This window comes from Coregonus clupeaformis, chromosome 12, assembly GCF_020615455.1.
Source record: "Coregonus clupeaformis isolate EN_2021a chromosome 12, ASM2061545v1, whole genome shotgun sequence".
Taxonomy (NCBI): Eukaryota; Metazoa; Chordata; class Actinopteri; order Salmoniformes; family Salmonidae; genus Coregonus; species Coregonus clupeaformis.
In genome coordinates, this window is record NC_059203.1 from 23,128,962 (window position 1) to 23,138,655 (window position 9,694).

Here is a 9,694-nt window from a genome sequence, read left to right on the forward strand (position 1 = left end):
CAGTTGGTAGAGCATGGCGCTTGCAACGCCAGGGTTGTGGGTTTGTTTCCCACGGGGGGCCAGTATGAAAATGTATGCACTGGATAAGAGCGTCTGCTAAACTACCTCATCCCTATATTGTTATTTATTTAGCTAATTTTGCACCCCAGTATCTCTATTTGCACATCATCTTTTGCACATCTATCATTCCAGTGTTAATACGAAAGTGTAACTATTTTGCACTATGGCCTATTTATTGCCTTACCTCCATAACTTACTACATTCGCACACACTGTATATATATTTTCTGTTGTATTTTTGACTTTATGTTTTGTTTACCCCATATGTAACCATATGTAACTCTGTGTTGTTGTTTTTATCACACTGCTTTGCTTTATCTTGGCCAGGTCGCAGTTGTAAATGAGAACTTGTTCTCAACTGGCTTACCTGGTTAAATAAAGGTTAAATAAAAAAATAAAAAATAAAAATGAGTAAAATGTAGTAACAGAAGAAGACAAAAATGATTAAATGGACAGAAATATTGTCCTGAAATTATCTCAATGGACAGAAAGAGGAACACACCCCCAAACACATGAACAAAAGCTAATAGGCTATTGCAAAAGCGTATCACCCTAAAACCAAGGATGGTGTGGCTTAATAATGAGAGGAGAAATTGGTTAATATTTATCATATCAATCAAATTATATTTATAAAGCCTTTTTTACATCAGCAGATGTCACAAAGTGCTATACAGAAACCCAAAACAGCAAGCAATGCAGATGTAGAAGCACGGTGGCTAGGAAAAACTCCCTAGAAAGGCAGAAACCTAGGAAGAAACCTAGAGAGGAACCAGGCTCTGTCGCCTTCTGGCTGTGCCGGGTGGAGATTATAACAGGACATGGCCATTAAGGCCAGATTTTTCTCCAAGATGTTCAAATGTTCATAGATGACCAGCAGGGTCAAATAATAATCACAGTGGTCATATGTGTATAACAATATTGTCAACATTTAAACCAACATGTGAGGTAAACAATTAACAACTAAACATCCATAAAGTCCTTAATTAATCACAACACATACAATAAAATCAGTCATTATAACTTATTGTGAATAGGCTATTGAGCAGAATGCTTTAGGAAGCAATTGATGCTAATGCTCTTATTGAATTTAGGTAGGCTACTCAAATATTATTATTGCTATTATAAACTGGTTACCAACGTAATTAGAGCAGTAAAAATACATGTTTTGTCATAACCGTGGTATTAGGTCTGATATATCACGGCTGTCAGCCAATCAGCATTCAGAGCTTGAACCACCCAGTTTATAATAGGCAATAAATAAGAAAGACCAGAGTGCAATGCATAGTTTATGCCTAGCTCCTTATTATGAAGGCCAGCAGGTTATGTCATCAATATACAGTATCTGCAAACTTGATCTCAAACAGCCTACCACATGGAGAACATAACTGTAGTCAAATCGTTTTTAAGAAGTAAAGGAGAAACGAATGCACTTCTTCAGAATATTGATCTATTTTTGGCAAGGGCTGCAAACGATCACGGATTATAAAGGGAAAACCAGCTGCATGGCGAGCACCGATGCCTCTCTCCCAGACAAGTAAAATACTTTTTATGCTTGCTTCGAGGTAAACAACTTTGATCCTCCTACGTGGGCCCCCGCTGCTCAAGATGACTGTCAGAAGGCGACGGTGAAATGCGGTAGGCGAAGTCAAACGCAGGACACAGAGCTTACTGGAAACGTACTTTACTAGAAAGTAATCAGAGACGAAAACTATCTCCATACAAGGAGGAAAACAACCCGCACACTAACACCGCCGAAGACGGATACAATAACACACAACACACAATGCACGACAGAGGGTTAAATAGGGGACACAATACAACATAATGGGGAACAGGTGTACACAATCAGGACCAAACAAGTCAAACACCGAAACATAGATCGTGGCAGCTAGTACTCCGGGGACGACGAACGCCGAAACCTGCCCGAGCAAGGAGGAGGAGCAGCCTCGGCAGAATCCGTGACAGTACCCCCCCCCCCCTTGACGTGCGGCTCCAGCCGTGCGCCGACCCCGGCCTCGGGGACGGCCAGGAGGACGCGGAGCAGGGCGAGTCGGATGACTCCGGTGGAAGTCCCTCAACATGGAGGGATCTAGAATGTCCCTCCTGGGGACCCAGCACCGATCCTCCGGACCGTACCCCTCCCACTCCACGAGATACTGCAGGCCCCCCGTCCGACGTCTCGAATCCAAGATGGAACGGATTGAGTACGCCGGAGCCCCCTCGATGTCCAACGGGGGCGGAGGAGCCTCTCGTACCTCATTCTCCTGGAGTGGACCAGCCACCACCGGCCTGAGGAGAGACACATGGAACGAGGGGTTAATGCGATAATACCTGGGCAGTTGTAACCTATAACATACCTCGTTCAATCTCCTCAGGACTTTAAAGGGCCCCACAAACCGCCGACCCAGCTTCCGGCAGGGCAGGCGAAGGGGCAGGTTTCGGGTCGAGAGCCAGACCCGGTCTCCTGGTGCGTACACCGGAGCCTCACTGCGGTGGCGATCGGCTCTCGCCTTTTGCCGCCTGATGGCACGCTGCAGATGGACATGCGCAGCGTTCCAAGTTTCCTCCGAGTGCCGAAACCACTCGTCCACCGCAGGGGCTTCGGTCTGGCTCTGATGCCAAGGTGCCAGAACCGGCTGATAACCTAACACACACTGGAAAGGCGTCAGGTTAGTGGACGAATGGCGGAGGGAGTTTTGGGCTATCTCTGCCCAGGGAATATATCCCGACCACTCCTCTTGCCGGTCCTGGCAATATGTCCTCAGAAACCTACCCACATCCTGGTTAACTCTCTCCACCTGCCCATTACTTTCGGGGTGAAAACCTGAGGTAAGGCTAATCGAGACCCCCAGACGTTCCATAAATGCCCTCCAGACTCTAGAGGTGAACTGGGGACCCCGATCAGACACTATATCCTCAGGCACCCCTAGTGCCGGAAGACGTGTGTAAACAGGGCCTCAGCAGTTTGTAGGGCAGTAGGGAGACCTGGCAGGGGAATGAGACGGCAGGCTTTAGAAAACCGATCCACAACGACCAAGATCGTAGTGTTCCCCTGGGAGGGGGGAAGGTCCGTGACAAAATCAAACGATAGGTGAGACCACGGCCGTTGTGGAACGGGTAGGGGTTGTAACTTCCCCCTGGGCAGGTGTCTAGGTGCCTTACACTGGGCGCACACCGAGCAGGAGGAAACATAAACCCTCACGTCCTTGGCTAAGGTTGGCCACCAGTACTTCTCACTAAGGCAGTGCACTGTCCGACCAATACCAGGATGACCAGAGGAGGGTGACGTGTGAGCCCAGTATATCAACCGGTCACGAACCTCGAGCGGCACGTACCTCCGACCCTCTGGACACTGTGGAGGAGTAGGGTCGGAACGTAACGCCCGCTCGATTTCTGCATCCACCTCCCACACCACCAGCGCCACTAAACAAGACTCCGGGAGTATGGGAGTGGGCTCAATGGACCTCTCCTCTGTGTCATATAGTCGGGACAGGGCGTCTGCCTTAGCGTTCTGGGACCCTGGTATATAGGTGAGCTTAAATACAAAGCGGGAAAGAAACATTGACCACCTTGCCTGGCGAGGATTCAGCCTCCTCGCTGCCCGGATGTACTCCAGGTTACGATGGTCAGTCAGAATGAGAAAAGGGTGTTTAGCCCCCTCAAGCCAATGTCTCCACACCCTCAGGGCTTGAACCACAGCCAGCAGCTCCCTATCCCCCACGTCATAATTGCGCTCCGCCGGACTGAGCTTCTTAGAATAGAAAGCACAGGGGCAGAGTTTAGGTGGCGTACCCGAGCGCTGAGACAGCACAGCGCCGATCCCAGCCTCGGAAGCATCCACCTCCACCTGGAATGCCAAAGAGGGATCCGGATGCGCCAGCACCGGAGTCGAGGTAAACAGGTCCTTCAGACGTTTAAACGCCCTGTCCGCCTCAGCTGACCACTGCAGGCGCACCGGAACCCCTTTAGCAGAGAGGTAATGGGAGCCGCTACCTGTCCAAAGCCCCGGATAAACCTCCGGTAGTAATTGGCAAAACCCAAGAAGCGCTGCACCTCCTTTACCGTGGTGGGAGTCTGCCAATTATGCACGGCAGAAACGCGGTCAATCTCCATCTCTACCCCTGACGCGGACAACCGATGTCCCAGGAAGGAGATGGACTCCTGGAAGAACAGACATTTCTCCGCCTTCGCATACAGGTCATGCTCCAACAGTCTACCAAGCACTCGACGCACCAGGGACACATGCTCGGCTCGTGTAGCGGAATATATTAGAATGTCATCAATATATACCACAACACCCTGTCCATGCAAGTCCCGGAAAATCTCGTCCACAAATGATTGGAAGACTGAAGGAGCATTCATTAACCCGTAGGGCATGACGAGGTACTCATAGTGACCCGAGGTGGTACTGAATGCTGTCTTCCACTCATCTCCCTCCCTAATGCGCACCAGGTTGTACGCGCTCCTGAGATCCAATTTTGTGAAGAATCGCGCCCTGTGTAATGACTCCGTCATACTAGCAATCAGAGGGAGCGGATAGCTGTATTTGATGGTGATCTGATTTAGACCACGGTAATCAATACACGGGCGTAAACCCCCATCCTTCTTCTTCACAAAAAAGAAACTCGAGGAAGCAGGGGAAGTAGACGGCCGTATGTAACCCTGTCTCAAAGACTCGGTGACGTAGGTTTCCATAGCAGCCGTCTCCTCCTGAGACAGAGGGTACACGTGGCTACGTGGAAGCGCAGCGCCTACCTGGAGGTCTATCGCACAATCCCCCTGTCGATGAGGTGGTCATTGAGTCGCCTTCGTCTTACTGAAGGCGAGAGACAAATCGGCATACTCAGGTGGAATGTGCAAGGTGGGAACTTGGTTCGGGCTTTCCACCGTCGTTGCCCCTATGGAAACACCTACACACCACCCAGTACACTGATCAGACCATCCCTGGAGAGCTCTCTGCTGCCATTAAATGTTGGGGTCATGAGCTGTTAACCAGGGAAGCCCCAACACCACGGGAAACGCAGGAGAATCAATCAAATACAAACGTACTATCTCCTCATGACCCTCCTGCGTTTTCATCCGGAGAGGCGCCGTGACCTCCCTAATCAACCCAGACCCCAACGGGCGGCTATCTAGGGCATGAATGGGGAAGGGCACATCAACAGGTACAATAGGAATCTCTAACTTATAGGTAAACTGGCGATCAATGAAATTCCCAGCTGCGCCTGAATCTACTAGCGCCTAATGCTGGGAGTGAGGAGAAACCTCGGGAAACACCACTTTAATACACATATGATCAGCAGAGAGCTCTGGGTGAGTTGGGTGCCTACTCACCTGGAATGACTCATCAGTGCGTCGCCCACTGCCTCGATTCCTAGGAGACCCTCCCCAGCACCGAGCAGCAGTGTGTCCTCTGCGGCCACAGCTGGTGCAGGGGACGGCCTCCCTCCTGGTCTCCCTAGCACCAGCACCCCCGAGCTCCATAGGGGTCGGCTCGGAAGTGGGGGATGGAATGGACGGCCCCGAATTCGGACGTCCGCGGTTAGCCAACAGGGTATCCAGGCGAATCGACATGTCCACCAGTTGGTCAAAGCTGAGGTTGGTGTCCCTGCAGGCTAATTCCCGACGCACGTCCTCCCGCAGGCTGCATCTGTAGTGGTCGATGAGGGCCCTCTCATTCCATCCCGTGTTGGCTGCTAGCGTACTCCTGCGCGCTCCTCCTCCCCTGTCTAAGGTGGAATAGACGCTCACCCGCCGCTTTACCCTCTGGGGAATAATCGAATACTGCCCGGAAGCGGCGGGTGAACTCTGCATAGCTGACCGTAGTGGCGTCTATCCCACCCCATTCGGCGTTGGCCCATTCCAGCGCCTTGCCGGACAGACAGGAGATGAGGGCGGACACGCTCTCGTATCCCAAGGGCGCCGGGTGAATAGTTGCTAGGTAGAGTTCAACCTGGAGTAAAAAACCCTGACACCCGGCCGCGGTGCCATCATAAGCCCTCGGGAGCGAGAGCCGAATCCCACTGGACTCCGGAGATGGACCGATGGGTATGGCTGATGGTGGTGGTATCGTAGGATGAGGTGTGGGCAAACCTCCACTCTCCCATCGCCTCAAGGTGTCCATCACCCCTTGGATGGTGGTGCCCAGGTGCTGGATCACGGCCTCTTGTTGGGCTACACGCTCCTCCAGTATACAATAACACACAACACACAATGCACGACAGAGGGTTAAATAGGGGAAACAATACAACATAATGGGGAACAGGTGTACACAATCAGGACCAAACAAGTCAAACACTGAAACATAGATCGGTGGCAGCTAGTACTCCGGGGACGACGAACGCCAAAACCTGCCCGAGCAAGGAGGAGGAGCAGCCTCGGCTGATTCCGTGACAATGACTGAGTGCTCTCGATCTCTGTGGCCAACGTGAGCAAGACTTTTAAGCGTGTGAATACTCGCAAAAGCAGACCAGCTGGCTGGAGTTATTATGGACATATTCAACCTCTCCCTGTCCTAGTCTGTAATCCCCACATGCTTCAAGATGTCCACCATTGTTCCTGTACCCTGGCAAACAAAGGTAACCTGCCTAAATGACTATAGCCCAGTGGCACTCACTTCTGTCATCATGAAGTGCTTTGAGAGGCTGGTCAAGGACCACATCAGCGCCACCTTACCTGACACCCTGGACCCACTACAATTTGCATACCGCCCCAAAAGATCAACGGACAACGCAATCACTGGCGGGTAGGAGCATTGGGCCAGTAACCGAAAAGGTTGCTGGATCGTATCCCAGAGCTGACAAGGTAAAAAATATGTTGTTCTGCCCCTGAGCACGGCAGTTAACACACTGTTCCCCGGGCGCTTAGAACATGGATGTCGATTAAGACAGCCCTCTCTGAATCAGAGGGGTTGGGTTAAATGCGGAAGACTCATTTCAGTTGAATGCATTCAGTTGTACAACTGACTAGGTATCCCCCTTTCCCATTGCACTACACCAAACCAGAAACCATGGATTACAGGAAACATCCGCACTGAGCTAAAGGGTAGAGCTGCCGCTTTCAAGGAGCGGGACTCTAACCCGGACGCTTATAAGAAATCCCGCTATGCCCTCCGACGAACCATCAAACAGGCAAAGAGTCAATACAGGACTAAGATTGAATCGTACTACACCGGCTCTGACGCTCGTCGGATGTGGCAGGGCTTGAAAACTATTACAGACTACAAAGGGAAGCACAGCCGCGAGCTTCCCAGTGACACAAGCCTACCAGACGAGCTAAACCACTTCTATGCTTGCTTCGAGGCAAGCAACACTGAAGCATGCATGAGAGCACCAGCTGTTCCGGATGACTATGTGATCACGCTCTCCGTAGCCGATGTGAGTAAGACTTTTAAGCAGGTCAACATTCACAAGGCCGCAGGGCCAGACGGATTACCAGGACGTGTACTCCGAGCATGTGCTGACCAACTGGCAAGTGTCTTCACTGACATTTTCAACATGTCCCTGACTGAGTCTGTAATACCAACATGTTTCAAGCAGACCACCATAGTCCCCGTGCCCAAGGACACTAAGATAACCTGCCTAAATGACTACCGACCCGTAGCACTGACGTCTGTAGCCATGAAGTGCTTTGAAAGGCTGGTCATGGCTCACATCAACACCATTATCCCAGAAACCCTAGACCCACTCCAATTTGCATACCGCCCCAACAGATCCACAGATCTCTATTGCACTCCACACTGCCCTTTCCCACCTGGACAAGAGGAACACCTACGTGAGAATGCTATTCATTGACTACAGCTCAGCATTCAACACCATAGTGCCCTCAAAGCTCATCACTAAGCTAAGGATCCTGGGACTAAACACCTCCCTCTGCAACTGGATCCTGGACATCCTGACGGGCCGCCCCCAGGTGGTAAGGGTAGGTAACAACACATCTGCCACACTGATCCTCAACACGGGGGCCCCTCAGGGGTGCGTGCTCAGTCCCCTCCTGTACTCCCTGTTCACCCATGACTGCATGGCCAGGCACGACTCCAACACCATCATTAAGTTTGCCGACGACACAACAGTGGTAGGCCTGATCACCGACAACGATGAGACAGCCTATAGGGAGGAGGTCAGAGACCTGGCCGTGTGGTGCCAGAATAACAACCTCTCCCTCAACGTGACCAAGACAAAGGAGATGATTGTGGACTACAGGAAAAAAAAGAGGACTGAGCACGCCCCCATTCTCATCGACGGGGCTGTAGTGGAACAGGTTGAGAGCGTTAAGTTCCTTGGTGTCCACATCACCAACGAACTATCATGGTCCAAACACACCAAGACAGTCGTGAAGAGGGCACGACAAAGCCTATTCCCCCTCAGGAGACTGAAAAGATTCGGCATGGGTCCTCAGATCCTCAAAAAATTATACAGCTGCACCATCGAGAGCATCCTGACTGGTTGCATCACCGCCTGGTATGGCAACTGCTTGACCTCCGACCGCAAGGCACTACAGAGGGTAGTGTGTACGGCCCAGTACATCACTGGGGCCAAGCTTCCTGCCATCCAGGACTTCTATACCAGGCGGTGTCAGAGGAAGGCCCTCAAAATTGTCAAAGACTCCAGCCACCCTAGTCATAGACTGTTCTCTCTGCTACCGCACGGCAAGCGGTACCGGAGTGCCAAGTCTAGGTCCAAAAGACTTCTCAACAGCTTCTACCCCAAAGCCATAAGACTCCAGAACAGCTAATCATGGCTACCCGGACTATTTGCACTGCCCCCCCACCCCATCTTTTTACGCTGCTGCTACTCTGTTAATTATTTATGCATAGTCACTTTAACTCTACCCACATGTACATATTACTTCAACTACCTCAACTAGCCGGTGCCCCCGCACATTGACTCTGCACATTGACACCGGTACCCCCCTGTATATATAGCCTCCCTACTGTTGTTTTATTTTACTTCTGATCTTTTTTTCTCAACACTTTTTTTATTGTTGTTTTATTTTAATTTTTTATTTAAAATAAATGCACTGTTGGTTAAGGGCTGTAAGTAAGCATTTCACTGTAATGTCTGCACCTGTTGTATTCGGCGCATGTGGCCAATAACATTTGATTTGATTTGATTTGATTTTATCTCACCTGGACAAGAGGAATACATTTGTGAGGATGCTGTTCATTAACTGCAGATCAGCTTTCAACACTATAGTCCCGTCCAACCTCTTCATTAAGCTCAGGATTCTGGGGGCTGTAGTGGAGATTGTCAAAAGCTTCAAGTTCCTCAGCGTGCACATCACAAAGGACCTGACATGGTCCCATCACACCGACACCGTGGAAAGCGCAACAGCCCATCTTCAAGAAAGCGCAACAGCCCCTCAGATCCTCAAGAACTTCAATAGATGCAACATTGAGAGATTCTTGTCTGGCTGCATCACCGCCTGGTATGACACGCGGTATCTGAGGAAGGCCTAGACCAGGGGTGTCAAACTCATTTTAGCTCAGGGGCCACATGGAGGAAAATCTATTCCCAAGTGGGCCGGACCGGAAAAATCATGGTATATATAACTTAAAAACAACAACTTCATATTGTTTTCTTTGTTTTAATACGATCAACATACAACATAAAGCTGGAGCCTGAGGACAGTGTGTC